This window comes from Phyllostomus discolor, chromosome 13, assembly GCF_004126475.2.
Source record: "Phyllostomus discolor isolate MPI-MPIP mPhyDis1 chromosome 13, mPhyDis1.pri.v3, whole genome shotgun sequence".
Lineage (NCBI taxonomy): Eukaryota > Metazoa > Chordata > Mammalia > Chiroptera > Phyllostomidae > Phyllostomus > Phyllostomus discolor.
In genome coordinates, this window is record NC_040915.2 from 13,006,024 (window position 1) to 13,023,096 (window position 17,073).

The 17,073-nt window shown below is 46.0% G+C and overlaps 1 long non-coding RNA gene across 1 annotated transcript in view; it reads left to right on the forward strand.

Moving 5' to 3' along the window:
- Nucleotides 1–1,253: 1,253 nt before the first annotated feature.
- Nucleotides 1,254–17,073, forward strand: part of LOC114509898 — a 57,436-nt gene continuing 41,616 nt past the window's right edge. Inside the window, exons 1-2 of the long non-coding RNA XR_003685626.2 lie at nt 1,254–1,394; nt 16,409–16,630. This is a non-coding gene — a long non-coding RNA (uncharacterized LOC114509898). The remainder of the gene's footprint in view (nt 1,395–16,408; nt 16,631–17,073) is intronic.

Here is a 17,073-nt window from a genome sequence, read left to right on the forward strand (position 1 = left end):
TAAAAAAATGTATAAAAGTAAAAAAGTGTCACTAAAACTATTAAGTAAATAATAAACAGGACAGGTGGTACTTGGATATGAGACACTACCCATAAACTCGTGATCTTCAAGGACGATGCATCAGTCATCCTGGCATTGCCCATTGCCAGGCACCAAAAGCTTCTCACTAGAAGTTGACTATAAACAGCTTTTTGGTTTACAATCCCATAGTCTGAGAGGGAAGAACAATATATATGAAACCTCCATGGTGGTGCAGAGTGTAGAAGAGTAAAATATAAATGAAACTCAGGAAAAAGGGAAGAGATAAGCAGTGGTTTTCAAACTGGGACTTCTATGGGGTGTTCAATTTTTACTTTGAAGCTGATGGTTTATGTTCAGAGACCAGAAAGTCAGAGTCATATTCCATTGTCTGTATGTACCACTTCATGGCATGTAGGTTGTTTCTGTATCTTGGCTATTGTAAATAATGCTGCAATGAACATGATGGTGCACATATCTTTTCAAATTCGTGGAGAGGCATAGACATACGTTTATAGCAAGCAAGGGGAGGAATTCGAATGAAAGATTAATTTCTAAAATGAAAAACAAAAAATCTTTTCACGAGGACTTGCAAGCTTGTCCGAGGCTTTGCTCTGGGAGTGTTTCAGTGATTTCTCTTTCTTTTGGAATCCGGGAAGGAGGAGGCCTTCAGAACTGGAGGGCTGGGCCGGGGCTCCAATCCCTCCCCTCCCCTCTCCTGAATGAATGAAGTATGATTACATTCTCCAGCAGAAGCTGCCTTATTTGCTGTGAGGTTTTATGGGGGAAAAGTTACAGAGAACAGTGCAGGTACCAGCCTCAGCCCCAGTCCTCCCAGGGACAGCTCGGGAAGTAAACACCTGGCGCCTAGACAGTGCGAGGAGGAGCAGCCCACAGTTAACCCTGTGTGCCACGCAGCGAGCCAGGGACCAGGGGAACACATGCTCTGCCTTCCGGGCACTTGCTCTAGCGGAGAGGGTGTATCGTCTGGAGTCTTGGAGAACTGATCCAATTTAAGGGAAGAACCCTTGTAGGCGCCTCTGTCCTCTAGCTCAGCTCAGAGGCCGGAGCAGGCAGGCCAGAGTCGCATCTCCAGTCCCAGAGGCTCTGGTGACTGGGTTACATGCCCCTAGGCGGCCGAAGGCCCGAGGCTAGGGGCGGGGCCCGAGCTGTGACACCGCCCTCTGCCTTGCCACGCCCCGCTCGCGTTGCCAGGGTGATCAGGTGACTCGCAGCTCGCGGCTGTTGGGACTGCCGTGACGTCAGCCGCGCTGCGGCTTCTCACTCACTCAGAGGCAAGTGCTGAGCTATTTGTGCTGTCTTACCTAGTCCCGTCCGCTCCCGACTCAACCGGTGCCCAGCCCGTTGCTGGAGAGGTGAGGTGAGGCGGCTCCGGGCCCAGCTAAGCTGGGATCACGGAGGGGGCGAGGCGCGGGCAGGGCCCTTCCAGGGTTGTTCGCGTCCCCGAGCTCCCCAGAGGGCTCCCCAAGAGCAGTGGGCACCCGGGCGGGATGGGACGGCTCCCGCGGGGGCGCTCGCAGCCCCGGGAGAGGGGTGGGGATCCCGGAGAGCGGCAGCAGCCTGCCCGATGCCCACCTAGGTGTCTCCCTCACACACACACACACACACACCCTCACCCCCTGGCAGTTCCTCCGGCTCCTGGCCGCTGGGTAGCTGGCGGAGGCTGGCTGGCGGGTGCGGGGAGCGCGGATCTGGCGCAGCCCGCCCGGCCTCTGGGCGGCGGACTAAGGGGCTCCTTGTTTTAGTGGTCTCGCGGTTCGAGGAGGCGACCGGCTAGGAGCGGCACTTGCCACACCCCGTCTCGGGGGACGTCTGCGAGATGCTTCTGCATCTCTTCGCCTTGGGCCGCGATTTCTGAGGCGCCGCGATTTCTGAGGCGCCGCCAGGGACCTACTCGGTGCCTTGAGCTGGGCCTGCAGGGGGGAGAGAGGCCGCTCTGAAGCCCGGCGGGTGGGAGCCGGGCGGAGGGTGTCCCGACTGGGTGCTGCGGCGGAAAGGAATCCTGGCCGTTGAGACCGAGTAGACCTGTTGGGGGAGGTGAAATCTGAGCGGAGTCGGGCGGAGTGGGGACTGTTCTCCCAGGCGCCGTGGGGAATTGGAAGAGTAGAGCCGGGGAGAGAAGGAGACCTCCGCTGGAGACGGGAGTCCTGGCGCTGGAGGGAAAAGACGCTTCTGTGACTGGCAGTACTAGGGCTGTGTGGGGGGAACAAGTTCGCAGAATTCGGTTAGGGCGGGTTAGGAAAACTCTGGAGTGCGCAGCTGAAGGTTTGTGTGCTGTGGGAGTCGCGGAGGCGTCGGCTGAATTGGGGTCGCAGGAGTCCCCGGGATGCGGAGACACTGAGGAGGCTGTTGTGACAGGGTGGGAAAGAGGTGGCAACACCTGGAACTCTGGTGTGATGGGATTCTGCGAATCTGGTTTATGAAATACCTATAACAGACGGATGGCGTGCAGGCAGCCAGGGGCTGCACACCCCAGTCATTGTTAGCTGATTAAGACAAAAATGCCTTCTTAGAAAGGAAGCACAAACTGCAGCTCATTTTCTTATCTCGTTTGGCCAGATTTAACAACTGCCTGCGAGCTTTGCACCCTTCTACAGGGTGGGGCAAAAGTAGGTTTCCAGTTGTTCGTATGGAAAATAGTACAATAAATAATAACCAAAGAGTAAATTGTGTTTCATGTTCTCACAACTGGAAACCTACTTTTGCTCCAGCCTATATATGCTCGGTAATTGGATTGCCCTTCATCAGAGGTTTCAAACTGTCTTACAAACACCTCCTGTCCCCGGGGTGAAACCCAAACCCCAAGTGACTGGTAGATTTAATGGGAGTGAGTTATTAAAGCATAACCAGTGCCCAAAACATGAATGTGGGCACCGGGGAAGCGGAAAGGAGTCCCCTGGTCTTTGTTCATTGTAGCACCAAGAGTTCCCCCTTTCTACCTTTTCCCTTCAGCTTGGGGGCTTCCCAGCCTCAGAATGCTTAAGTGTTAATTCGCCATTTTGTCCTACCTTCCCGAAACAGAAAATATTTTCATTACGAAAGAGGAATGATTTGGTGATTTATGGTTTTTCCCAGCTCTGGAACTTACTGGTTCTGTGACTCGAAAAAATGCACTGATGTCCATTTTATACTGAACCTTAGGAACTTCTGTTTCCTGGGAGGAAGTGAAATGGCTGAACTTTCCCACCTACTTGTTTTGTATTTGTTGGACTCCAGTAAACAGAGTTGAACCTCCAGGGATCTCCTACAGTAAAAGGCAGTTTAGGGAATTGCCAAGAACTTGGGAAGTGGCCGCAGCTGGTCTGTGTATAAATGTAAAGGCCTGCCCAGCGCTCAAGGGAGGGCACATCGGAGTGGTGGTGGCATCCGGGGAAAGCAGACTCCCAGTGAGCTTCCAGTCAGATCAGTGAAGTCATTCTCCGGAAAAGAAGTATTCAGATAGGTCACCCGAACTATGTGTCTACCATACATTACTACTTACCCAATGAGTCCCTGTCCCTGTCCACCCCTTTTTATAATAGTGATTTTCAAGGGGCTTTGCAGAATTGCTGGATATTAAATTTCTTGGCCATATATATATATTTTTAATTGTTAACCATTTTCTAAATCTCTTCAGAAATATTTGAACCAGCCAGCTAATCATGCTTCCTTTGGAAACAAACAGCCTGCCGTCCTCTTCCCAAAACACTGTGAAACTGTGTTTTCAGGGTGGTTAAGTAGGCCAAGAGTTTTGGGGAATTTTCCGTTTTCCTTCACTCCTGCTGCTGCTACAAGTTTTCCCAGTGATAGAGTTTAAGACTTTATTGTAAGGGAAAAAAATGTTAGTGTGTTTCCGTAAACAGGGCTCACTGGGGCTGGGGTTCTGTTGAGATACTGAAATGCCCTCCCTTAGGGGGAACTGGGTCCAGGGGAGAGGCAGGCCTGCACCTCTGCCACCCAAGGCCTTGGGCAGGGCCCTCCTTTCTTGGCACTGAAACACTCCTCGACCTTGAAACGGGATAATTAATGGTCAGTACTCCCTTCACAGAGGTACCGAGGAGAATTAATGAGAAGCTTATATAAAGTTTGAATTCATCCAAAGCAAGTATTTTCATTCTGGATGAACGGTAAATCTTGGGATGTGGTGAAATGGAAAGGAGCTGGGCATTCTAAATTTTTGTAAAAGCCTCCTTCAGACCCTAAGGCTTTTGTGTGTGTTGGGGGGGGGGGGGGGGGGTTTCCTGAGTATTTGGTCTTGGCTACCAATATGCCCAAGATCTGCAGGCCCAAGGGTAAGTGCATGTTTGTATTTGACATGCAAATCAGTTCAGACTGTTCCCCACTCTATTTTAGCGTGCCTGGAGTAAATCAGTAACCTAGCAGGTGTGGGGGGCTTTAGACCCAACACCCTCTCAGCCCTAAAGGAATTTACTATTAAGCTCATCAAAGACAAGTTGGTAATAAAGCTCACTAAATTGGATGAGTGAAATGGTCATTTTTTAAAATTCCCCTGTCCTATGCCAGTCTGCCAGGCCTGCTGCCAGCCACAGGAGACGCACACGCTGGCTGACTGTACAGTTCCTTCCCAGGGACTGTACGGAACTGGTAATGTTCGTCTCTTAGACCTTTGACATTTGTTGGCTAGGCATAGTTCTCACTGGAGCAAACTTCTGACAGGAGAAGGAGAAGCTTCCTATGTTTCTCCGACTGAGTGCTGTGTTCCAGGCTTTCAGGCTCCCCGTGCGTGGCCTGCACTGCTAATTGGCTTGGCTATAAAATGGGAGGCAGCAATTAAAACCCAGCAGTAGACAGAAGTGAGGGGATTGGGCAGGAGTTGACCCTTCAGCCAAAAAGGTTTACACCGCTTTGGGCACTTATAGTACAGAGGGCTCTTCAAAAGGAAGTAAGCTTGGAACTACTTCTTTTTTGAAGTTTGTAGGAGACATATGGAATATTCACACTGATTTAGGCTTCAGTAAGGGAGGCAAATGGTTTGAATAGTTTTTGTGGTCAGCAAGCCAGTGCAGTATGACTTTGCTAAAAACAAGGGGTGCTGTATATTTTTCTGAACCCTTTTAATTAAATAGTTGAAGGGAGCATTGGCAGTCACGGTGGGAGGAGGGTTTGATTTACGGGCATTTACTCATTGAGGAGTAAGGCCTTATTCACAGGTGCCTATCATTAATTCTCTAACAATTGATGCTAAAGAAGCATTAGTTAGTCCCAAGAGAATTAGTCTAGCAAATACCCCATTACTGAAAATTATCTGACCATGGGGTCAGTGTTCAAAGAAAGGCAGGGATGGGGAACAATTGAACTGCAAAGGTTTGGGGGGAGAAAAATCCCTTGGAGACTTCTGCCAAGTTAAATTTCTAATGCTGCCCTCACTACTTTACCAGTCAGCTTTCTGTATCTTGGGCAGGGTCACTGGGGAGAGTAAGTGTGAAGAGGGGGACTTTTCCAGCAATGTGCCTAGCTCATGAGTCTCTTTCACTAGTCCTGATACTTCCTGCTTCCCGAGACCCTGCACTTCCCCCTCTGCCTCCATCCTTAGCCTTTCCTCCTCAACAACACCCTCTCTAAGGCCAATGTGATTCTTCTGTCTCTGATCCAGTTTCTATATCCTTCTGGCTCTGCCGACTTTGAACTACATCTTGCTGATCTTTGGTATCTGGTGGCTGCGAAAGAAACTCCAGTGAGGGATGGTCGCACTCTGAAGCAAGGGGCTTGGGAGTGGATGCTTTATCTGTTTTTATCTCACCTTATTTGTGTTCCCCCTGCGTGTTTTCTGTCTTTTCTCTGTGTGCCATCTGTCTTATATTTAACATTTTTCTTTAAATTGACTCACTTTTAAACATTTAAAAATTTATTTAAAAGGGAAAAAGTAGCATTGCCTTAAATCGAAACTACACTCACCTTCCACAAATAGAAGGTATCATTATTAAAATTAAGTTGTTTATCCATTGTTCCCAAATCATGCCCCATGCACTACTTGGGAAAACACTGCCTTCAGCCAAAGATAGGACTCACTCAGTGACTTTTTTCAGACGACAGGAGGCAGGTGGTGAGGAAGGTTTGGGGGTAGGCAGGACGTCAGAGGGGGGCCCCTTAAGTCCCATCTTCTGAAACTCCATGTGGCTCTGCAAAGCTAGGAACACAGCAGAATGAAGAATCTGGGAGCTAAAAAGAAGTAAGTGCAGTCAGTGTGAAACCGCTGCTGTTTTTTACATGAAATCTGCCAAACGGAGGCCTGAGTGGCGGCGAGGCTGTGTGCTGTGTTACATTCTAGGCCCTTCACCAGGGTCGCGACTTCACTGGTGCTGCCGTATGTTGTTCCTTCTGTGTACAAATGCTCTTGGAAAACCCAGGTTTTAGTTCAGGGTGGATGCAGTTTTGTTTGTTTTAACTCATCAACACCCCATACTTTGAGCCCCTCGTCTTCCACATACATAGTAGCTTTTTGAGGGTAGCACTGATGACAGAAACCTGAACATATCACCTGGTATTTGTGTTTTCTAATTTTTGTTGTCCGTAATGCCTGTTTCTTTAAAAATCCTATGAAAATGAAGAGAAGGAAGGGCAGAGTGAGCTGCCCAGGGGTTGTCCATAGTCTCTTAGGGTGCTGCACTTGGTAGACACGGGTGGCACTTGCTGGTGTGAAGTGAATTTCACTCTTGACCATTAAGAGCCACCCTGCAGGGCCGGCTGAGCCGACTGCTTCCTCCAAGGGTCAGGAGGGCACCCTTTAATGGCGGAGCAAAGCCGGGGCTGGCGTGGTATGCGACAGGAACCAGGAGTGCTCAGTTAAATTACCAGCACATTAAGCTGTAGGGGCCTCTTTCTGAGCCATCGAGATTTCAGCTTCCCTACTAGGCCTAATCTAATGCTTTGGTGGGGGATGGGTGGGTTGGGGGGCGGGGTAGTCAGGCAGAGCCAGTCTTTCAGGGGCTGTGCTGGTGGGGGACCCGGCCTGGGAAGTGGCCTTGTCAGGCTTGTTGGGAGAGATGCACCAGTCTCCTCTCTAATGTGTCCTCTCAACTTGGCAGGGGGCAGAGTTCATCCCTTTTCTCTCCCTCCGTGCTCTAACCTGTCCTTTCATTTCCCCAACCCACTCACTGTGTTAACAGCTTTCTTCCCTTTTCCCTGCCATTCTGTTCACCGCTGCTTCCTCTATCGACCCTCCCTCTTGCTGGGCCTCATTTTCTTTCCATTGTCACTTTGAGGGCTAGCTATTTGAAGTTCCAGAGTTACAAGGCTGTCCTCTATGTCCCAGTGACTAGATGCAATTCAGATGTTCCCATCCAACCTTCGCCTGCCTGGACTGGCTTTCAGATAGCCTAGGTGGGATTCTGACCAGAGTCCCTGACCTGAATCATTGGATGAAGTTGGAGGTGCCTCTCCCCCAGTGGGGGTCCCAGCAGTGTGGGAAGGGGGCTGTGGTCAGGATTTGCTGGCATTGTCAGCTGTTAGACTAGAGGCTGAGGTCCACCCTCGGGGAGTCCTTCCAGAAACTGAAGGCAGAATCAGAATGGGGAGTCCTACCTGCAGGCAGGCCTCTGGTTTCTGCAGAGGACCAGACGTGACCAATAAAGGCTGCCAAAGGGGCCCTTGCTCCGGGCGGCCTGGAACCCACGGGACTGTGTACAGCTGTGGATCCTGCCCTGCAACTAGTCTCTCCAGGTGGCAACGGGAACGAACTGTGGTCTCGGTGACGGTTGGATGGTTGTCGGAAGCCTCTACAAGCATGGCTTTTCTGCTTGATGAGTTAAGAAATGGACTTTTTTTAGGAGTAAAAGCCATGTGGCAGACTTTACCCAAAAATGATTAGCAAGGGTTTTATCATTTTCATTGTTTTTTTCCCATTATAACTAAACAGACTTTATTTTTTTAATATTAAAGTCATACACATAGAAACATATTTTTTTTCTTTTTTTTTCATTGTTAAATATGTATAGAAAATATAATGGGTTGACCAAGAAGTCTGGTATGTTTTCCCATACGATGGCTCTAGTAGCGTGTAGTTGCCTTTAACTTCATTTGAAACAATTGTGTTAGTTTGTGTTGTGACACCTGTCAGTCATATCAGTGTGCATTTTTTTGAAAAAACTTATCAAAATTGGTGAATTTTTGTGCAGCCATTTTAATATTGAAGATGGAAAAAGATACGCAACATTTTCACGTATTATGCTTTATTATTTCAAGAAAGGTATAAACACAACTGAAACGCAAAAAAAGATTCATGCAGTGTATGGAGAAGGTGCTATGACTGATTAAATGTATCAAAAGTGATTTGTGAAGTTTCTTGGTACTATTGACATTTGGCCAAATAATTCTTTGCTGTGGGGCTGTCTTATGGATTCCACCCACTAGAAGCCAATAGCAGGAGATAGCCAACACATTCAAAATACCCAGATCAATAAAGCCATTGGTGAAGATGAAAAATGTGTCTTTTACTTGACAGAAAAAACCATACAGACTTTTTGGCCACCCCAGTCATTGGAGTTCATTCTTCTTAAGGGTCAAATACCAGCAGTTCCATGGTTTGGGAATTCCGTGGCTCATTTAATCAGTCCCCTATTGATGGACCTCTGGGATGTTGTATAGTATATAAATATATGTGTGTACATGCATGTTTTATATGTTATATGTAAGCAATATAGCTGCTATAAACAAATGCTACAATATGTGTATGTGGTATTCAATTATATATATAAAACTAATTTTGTTTGTTTGCATCTCAGCAGTAGTATATCTCTGTAAGATAAACTCCTAAAGGTGAAATTGCTGGTTCAGAGACTAGAGTGTCTTTATTCATTTATTTGAGGTTTCATTTAAAAATGTGTCTTCGTTGAAGAACTTGTAAGAAAAAAAGGATGGACCCTCTATAAAAAGATGTTTCCTGTAAACATTAGGGACCCACTATTATATTTTGCTTCCCATGTGCATTTTGATACCCTTCTTCAGAAAGGGTCCCATTTCTAAGCTGTGTGTCATTGTGTACTCCACAGAGAGGCTATTCTAAGGCCACAAGCCACAGTGTTGATTATATGAGGACAGCTCAGGGCCTGGTAGAACTCTCTGCCAAACAAAAAAAATGGTGTTTGAGATAGGGGATGGCTAATAATTATTTGGAAGCCAACTCCAAAATCAGTATTTGGACCATAAATAGTGAAGTAACACTGCAGGCTATCTCTTTCCAGTCTGTCCCCAAAAGAGAAACAACTTAGGAAACGGTAACAGCAAAATGTGTTAGAAATTGGTGAGAAAGTCATAAAAACAAAGGTCTTGTCCATGTTATGACAACTGTGAGGTCTCCTGGTGTTGCTCTGGGGTTGGGGCCATCGCCACCACATTATACGTAAGGAAATCCCGGCTGTTGCTCCAGAGCCCCCATGTAACATGGTCCGTGCCAGGAGCAGGTTCTTCCTGGGTGAAGGCCTACGGTTCCGGAATGCCTGTTCTTTGTGGCTTTGGGGTTCAGATTTGAAGCTGTTGCTTCCTATCTCTGCCCACTGTATGCTCGTGTGTGTGTGTGTGTGGTAGAGCTTTCCCCGTTGGTGGCTTCATTTGGGCTCTGCTTATATCTCAGTCTCAGTAAACTTGCGTAACCCTCTGGACCCCTCCCCAGCCAAAGTGAATTTAGTTAGTCTATATAGGCAAACTGTCCTCACCCCTGAAGTTTGGAGAACTTCCATCTGCTACAACAGACAAATGGAATAGACAATTTTATTCTTATTGGCAGTACTGAAGGGGAAGAGCAAGCCAGCTAGAATTCTTTCTCTCATAGTCCCAGTACTTGGCCTGTCATGTCGTAGGTACTTATATTGACAAAAAAACAGTGTTAGGTTTGCCAGTAGTATCCAAAAAGTAAACATAAATTACGTGAATCTTTTTAAAAGATATAAAATTATAGAAAAGGAAGCCGCAAAGATCCTGAAATGATCCTATTCTTAGCAAGGCTGTGAGCTGACTCTTTGGCCTCTTTCCATACAATCTGCTTCAGCCGCAGTGAATTTGCTCAGTTCCTCAAACACATTCGGCTCTTTCTCACAGAGTGTCACCTCTGACCAGTGAGTGCGTGGTTAAGTTGCCGTTGCTCATCACTTCCTCTCAGAAGCATTCTCTGACTTCCTTGACGTGTGGTCTCTCCTCTGAGCTCACAGTACCAAATGTTCCCACACTCTTGGCTTGGTTTTGTAATCGCTGACGTTAATGTCTCTCTCACTAGTCCGAGAAGAAACTGTGTCTTGCTTACCATTATCTCGGTGGTGCTGGGAACCGCTAGTGCTGGGTCCGCAGGTTTACAAAGACTGCAAACAGGAGACACAGGGCAGCACAAAACCAGTAATTCCAAAGCTTTTTTTAGCCCAACAAACCATACCCAAAATTACAGACATGAGAATCAAGAAAAATTGAGGGACCTCATATATAAAATAACCTATTTCAAAGATCCTGTTAAAAGACCAGCTAATCAGGGTGCTAAGAAATAAGACACAGAAGAGGTCTTTAGAATAAGATCTGTACTCTCATGTTTTTAAACTTTAACAACAATTTATAATCCTTCTCAAGAAGGATATGTTAGGATGGGAGGATAAGCATGACTTCTGGCTTTCACCATAAGATCATTTGCAAAGTGGGAGAGTCTACATGTAATCAAGAGAATTTTGGGTTTTGACCCCATGCCTGGTGCTTAGCAAAGTGACTTCTCTGTTTGAAGCAGCAAGAAGACATTTAAATAACTTAGGGAGCTGAAGTGTCTTATGGAAAAGAATCATGATTACAAAAATCACTGTAAAAAGCAGTGAAATGCAGATAAAAGATAGGTTACCAACAAGGGGAAGATTAGTAATAGGAAGAGAATCAGGGTACTATAGAAAGTCTACAGAGGCACTGTAGCCTTAAAAACAAAAGGTGGGGCAACATGAAAAGCACTAAGTAAACTTAAGTTTTTTCTGACTCTCTCCCTCTCTCTCTCTCTCTCTCTCTCTCTCTCTCTCTCTATATATATATATATATATTTTGCCTTAGTCAAACATTCAGAAATACAAAAGAATATGAGTATAAATAAATAACAAATACCTATTATTCCAGCTAGATGTTTCCTTCTATCCAAATTTTGTCTGCTGTTACTATACAACTTAGTGTGAAAATTTTAATGTACAACTCTGAGTTGGTAGCATTTACGTAAACGTGACTCAGCTCAAGACGTAGAACGTTTCCATGATCCCAGAAGGCTCTCCCCTGTGCCTCTTGCAGTCAGTATTCATAGACTCATTTTGGCTGTTTTTGAACCTCATGTAAATGGAATCATACAGTGTGAAGTCTGTTGAGTCTGGCTTCTTTTGCTCATCTTTGTAGCATTCATCTACATTGTTGCATATGGTATTGTTTAGTTTAGTTTTTTTACTACTGGGACATTTTCTGTTATAGAACTAGACCCTAATCTATTGGTTCTGCCCTTGATGAACATATGGAGTTTTTAGTTTGGGGTTATTATAAATGAAACTGCTTTGAACATTGTCACACATATCTTTGGTGGATTTATGTACTCATTTCGGCTCATGAGGTAAATACTGGGTCATAAGGTAAATACTGCCAAAGTCACGAGTACCTTATCTACTTTCAAAAGCTTGATTGTTTTAGCTTTTATGTGTAGGTCTCTAATACAGTGTGGAGTATCAAGGTTCACTCTCCCACTCCCACAAGAATACTGTGTAGAGAGTTCAGAAAGAGTCTGGAGACTTTACTAGAAATAAATACTGAAGATCTATTCAAAGGTCAGGGTTTACAAGCTGGAGTCTCAGCTAGGCAGTAGCCAGAGTGTTTTGAAGAAGAAAGAAGAGCTAAGCATTCTTTTTTTTAAAACAATTTTTTTAAAAGATTTTAAATTTATTTTTAGAGAGGGAAGGAAGGGAGATAGAGAGAGAGAGAGAGAAACATCAATGTGTGGTTGCTGGGGGTCATGGCCTGCAACCCAGGCATGTACCCTGACTGGGAATCGAACCTATGACACTTTGGTTCGCAGCCTGCGCTCAATCCACTGAGCTACGCCAGGAAGGGCTTGAGCTAAGCATTCTTATAGTAAAAAATAACATTCTTAAGAAGAATCAGTCCTGCCTTCTTAGCCTCTGGATGTGTCCAGGATGGCCATCATCTCAAGGACTGTTGGTCCAGATGATGGATGTCAGGTGGGCTGGGTGTGTGAACCTTCCTTCTCTTCAGTGCTTATCAGGGTTATCTGGAGGGTTGAGATACACACACACACACACACACACACACACACACATACATATGTATGTACGTGTTTTAAAGAAAATTGGGATCATGCTGAATATGTAGCTTTGAAATTGTCTTATACTTAATATTATATAATGCTTCAAAACCAAATTTAAATGGCTGCAGATGATCTACTGTGTAGACATACTATAATTTATTTAACTCCTTCCTCTTGTTGGATATTAGGTTGTCATTTTTTCTCTTTCCTGTTTTGTTTTGCTCTATTTTGTATGTTGCAGGCTCTCCCCAAATGTCTAATGATCTTCTTTGTTCATTCACTTATATATGAGGTAATAAAAAGTCATTTAGAAGTTCTATGTGTATGGGCTTTGCTGTGGGGTGACTGGGTGAATCATTTCTTGAAATCTCCTCAACTGTTAGATACATCAATAATTTTTTCCAGGGGAGGACTCTCCAGTGTGCTGCCTGCATGTTCAATACCAGGCTACCAGCTGTCTTGTAATTTAAACATAGTAACTTTGAAAATAGTGTTCTTTCCTGCATTTTACTTGGACGAGTTGTTTTATAGTGATCTTATCTCCATGGACCACTTTCCAGAAGAACAGTTTCTGCATTTCTCCTTGTGCTGTTGGGTATCTGCTGAGCCTGTGACTCTGAGCGTGTCTTGAATGGGATGCTGGGATAGCAGTGGTCATTCAACATAATCTATTAATGGGTCTTGGCTGCTGCTTGACTTGAGCACCCCTTCTGGAGCTCTGATTTGTCTTTAATGCTACAATGTTCACTGTTTACATTTTGCTTGATCCTCATAGTAGGACTTTCATTTCTCCTGACCAAATTTATAAGGGAAAACATTCATGTTACAAAGCTCAGTATTGAACCTTAAATTTAAAGCTCTTTGTATTTTGGCTATGCTAAGTGGTTTGAGGACTGTGTTTTACGTTGCTTTGCTCCTGACTCAAGCTTGGGAACAACGGATTCCCGCTGAGGGAAGTTCTGCTTTCCGAAAGGACTTTGATCTCAGCGCAGATGCTGTTTCTGTGACTTTGGCGGTTCTCTTTCTCTTACTGGCTTTGTTTGTTTGTTTGTTTGTTTGTTTAGAGGAAACCAAAAACAGATCCAGACTTTTATTCCTTTAACATGACTGTCTCTTAGAAACACAGGAACAGAATGTGGGTGGGGGTGCTGGGGAGTGGGAGAGTCATGGCTGCTGGAGGGGCTGTTTGGCTTCCGCTCTCTAAAGTGCCTCTGTGAGTGGTGCATGGCGTGCCCCCACCACCCTAGACATGAAGGGATTCCTTGGGCAGAGGGAGAAAAGTGCACACCAGAAATAAGGGGGAACATGACAGAGTGATGCAGGGAGGACACATATCTTTGGGAGTTCGGAGGGTGCCAGGGAGAGAGCGACCTGGGATAATGCGGAATAGATGCAAATAGATGGACCAAGGAAAGCCATGAAATGTTGAGGTCTGAGGTTGTAATAGTTCTAGATGCTTTGTTTTTTCGCATTTTCACTGCTGATTGTTCTTAGAAAAACAGTGCCTTCCAAGAAATGTAGTCCCAGTCTTTGCTAGAGTGAGGATAAATCATTACTACAGGGTCTTGTTGGACTAATCAAATTAAACTACGGTTTTGGAGAAATTAGGTCAGTCTGAAGGACCCCTCCCCCAGTACACACACTAATTTCAGGAAAGAGTAAGCTATGGTGGCTGTGTTCTTCTTCCGTGACTTAAAAAACAGATAGTGAATGACCAGAGAGGGGTTAATGAAACTGATTTCTGTGTTAACCAGGGCTCACTCGGTTTTCTACAGGTTTACCAAAGGCTTCTCGGAAGAGAGAGGAAATACAGAATTGGACAGCAATTACGTATGCCCAAGTTCATGTGACAATTCCAGGATTAGTCACAGTGAGCCTCTGCATTAGGGCAGAGAGAAAAGCCATTGCAGGTCAGAGTGTGATGCCATGTCAGCACAGGCCAGAGAGCCTCGAAGGGAAAGAATCCCTTCTGAGTCCCCTTCAGACCCTTGAGAAAGTAAGGAGTCTCCAAAACGGGGCACAGACTTCAGTTGGGGTCAGAATAGAGACTCTCAAGCCATTCTGATTCTATATTAAAAGTTTCAATTTATGATCACCTCCCTCAAATGGCATGCTCTCCACTCCCTCCTTCTACTGGATGTAATAAGCCCCTACTCCCAACCCAGCAGTCTGGTTACCACCTTTTCTAAAAATCACTGTCCTTGTTGTGTGTTTGTTTAGCCAGTTACCCAAGAGGAGAGTATGAGCTGCGTTCATCTCTATACCCCCGCTGCTTAGCACAGGGTCGGGCCCAGCCACTCCTGGGTGACGCATGCCTGGTTGAATGTCACTCAGAAGGGTGCATTAGCTTACTGTACTGGTTCCTAGGACTAGAAATTCTGCAGAGACAGCTTGATTTAGGGTGGGTTTCAGTCTGATTTCTGACCTGTTATAAAGTCATCTAGAATCCCACTCCTTCCCTTCTTTCTGCTCCTCCCTCAAGAGCCTACTTCATCTCAAGACTGGCTCCCTTGGGTGCGTGCATTAGCCATCAGCGGGTTTTGTAGGGTGTGTCCTCACTAAGCGTTGTGGGTGCCCATTTTAAGGGGAAAGGAAAGTGGGAGTGTATTAGGGGAAGCCCCCATGCTTTAGCTAATCAAACCGCTTCAGAACCAATCCCAGTGTCTTAATCCTGGATTCCTTTGACACAATCTCGAAACAAAAGGAAAACATGGATTGACTTGGGCTAGGTTGCACTCTCCCTGGAGTGGGTACAGAAGGAGCTCCCCTGAAGTACTTGAACTGCAGGACGAACAGGCGGATACCTAACTGGAAATCTGACGACTGTCACAAAGGGGAATGGATATGGTGGTCGTGTGGGCAACCAGCAAAGTCTGCTGTCATTCTCATTCAGATTTTTCTGAGAACCCTTACTTAATGGCTATTCTGTTCTCCATATAGAGTCACTTATTAATTTATTGATTGCATGTTATGAAAAAGAATTAAGTAAAATTTAGTAAATACTAAGTATTTAGTAATAATCAAAGTAGTAAATTTGGAGTATGAGAGTTTTCCCTCTATTAACTTACTATTTCATTGCTGGTAGAAGACACAAAATTGGTAAAAGTTAAATAGTAATATAAGAAACGGGTAACAGTGCAAGGCAGCAAGATGACTGGTGTTGCACTGTTTGTCCAGCACATGGACTTTGCATCGCCCAGTCATGCTTTTACTCTGGAAGGCATATGTCAGGCACTGTGGAGGTTACAGAGATGGTGGAAAAGAGATGCTGGCTCTTTAGACTTTTAAAGCCCAATCAAGAGAAAGCTTAATGGGCTTGGAGACTGGGATGCAATGGCCTTGCTCACAGACGCAAGCCACTAAGAACTGGAATCTGTAAACACAAGCATGGGTTCCCGGTGAGCCCTCCAGACTCCTGGGAGCCGGTCAGGGAAGCCCCCCCGGTCAGGGGAGGCATCAGCGTTCTCTCTAGACAGCTCTGCCCTCTCTCCAGTGACAACTGAGCATGCTGCTGAGCTTCTCAGAGTTCTGGGTCTGGGGGAGCAGCTGGAGCACCCCAGTGCCCAGGGCAGTGGCGGCCCTTGCACTCTTTGGCCAGTCACTGCCAGCAGTGCTGCTTGTAGAAGACCCCACGTGGCCCAACCCTGTTGATTAGAGGATTGCTAGTGCTGGGTCAGCACCGCTGATCTGACTTGTAATTAGTGCTCTTAGACCTGGTGCCTTCTCCTAAGAGCTATCCAGTCACGTTTATGGACATTTCAGAGAATTCAGAAACAAAATAATATCCTATTCTTCATTCAAGACCATTATTGAGGGGCCTGCCTTGTGCCAGGTGCTATGCTAAGCTCTAGGGTCATAGTGATGATTCAGAATTGACTTGCTCCCTGCTGTCGCAGCCAGCAGTCTAGGGGGGAGGCAGACAAAGGCAAATAAACAGATACATAGGATATTTGCCTGCTGGAATGGTAAGAAGGAAACAGAGCAGGCAGAGCTGAAGATTTGCAAGAGGGTTGAAATACCTTTAAGGCATTTTGTAAATGATCTATTGGGTTGAAAATTTTTTCCCAATGATTTCTGCCAATTAAATGCAAATAATTTTTTTTGTTTGTCTCTTAGGTACATTCTGCAGATCCCTGATGAGCCAAGGGAACCCACCACCGTACCCGGGCCCGGGCCCGACAGCCCCGTACGCACCTTATCCACAGCCACCAATGGGGCCTGAGGCCTATCCCCCGGGACCTATGGGAGGACCTTACCCACCTCCTCAGGGGTACCCCTACCAAGGGTACCCACCATATGGCTGGCAAGGTGGACCTCAGGAGCCTCCTAAAACCACAGGTACTGTGGCGGGGTGTATGTAGGTGCATATTTGGGTGTGTGAGCTCAGTCCCATGTCACCAAAGGAAATGTTTACCTGTTTTCTTTGGCAGAGAAGAAACTCTGGCCTTTGTGTGCCATGGTTGACGTTCTCAAAGCTTGGTGACTGCGTAGGGTGGCTACTTATTCCTGAGAAGGACTTCTTTCTCAGGAAACCTGAGTCAGTTCTGCCTGCTTCCTTCTTTCTCTTGTTGCCTCTGGGGCTGATGACTTCCTGGCCGACACGTTTGTCGAGGGCACCTCCCGGAGCCCTGGTGGGGGAAAGTACCAGTTGGAGTCTTACTCTGGCCGTCCGTTTTTTGTTTATCGATTTAGCCCATTGGGGTTATTTTATCAGCTTGTTGACCCTCAAGTCATCCTCTTGCCCCTGCTCTTGGGGGTTGGTTTCTTTTACTGACGTTTTC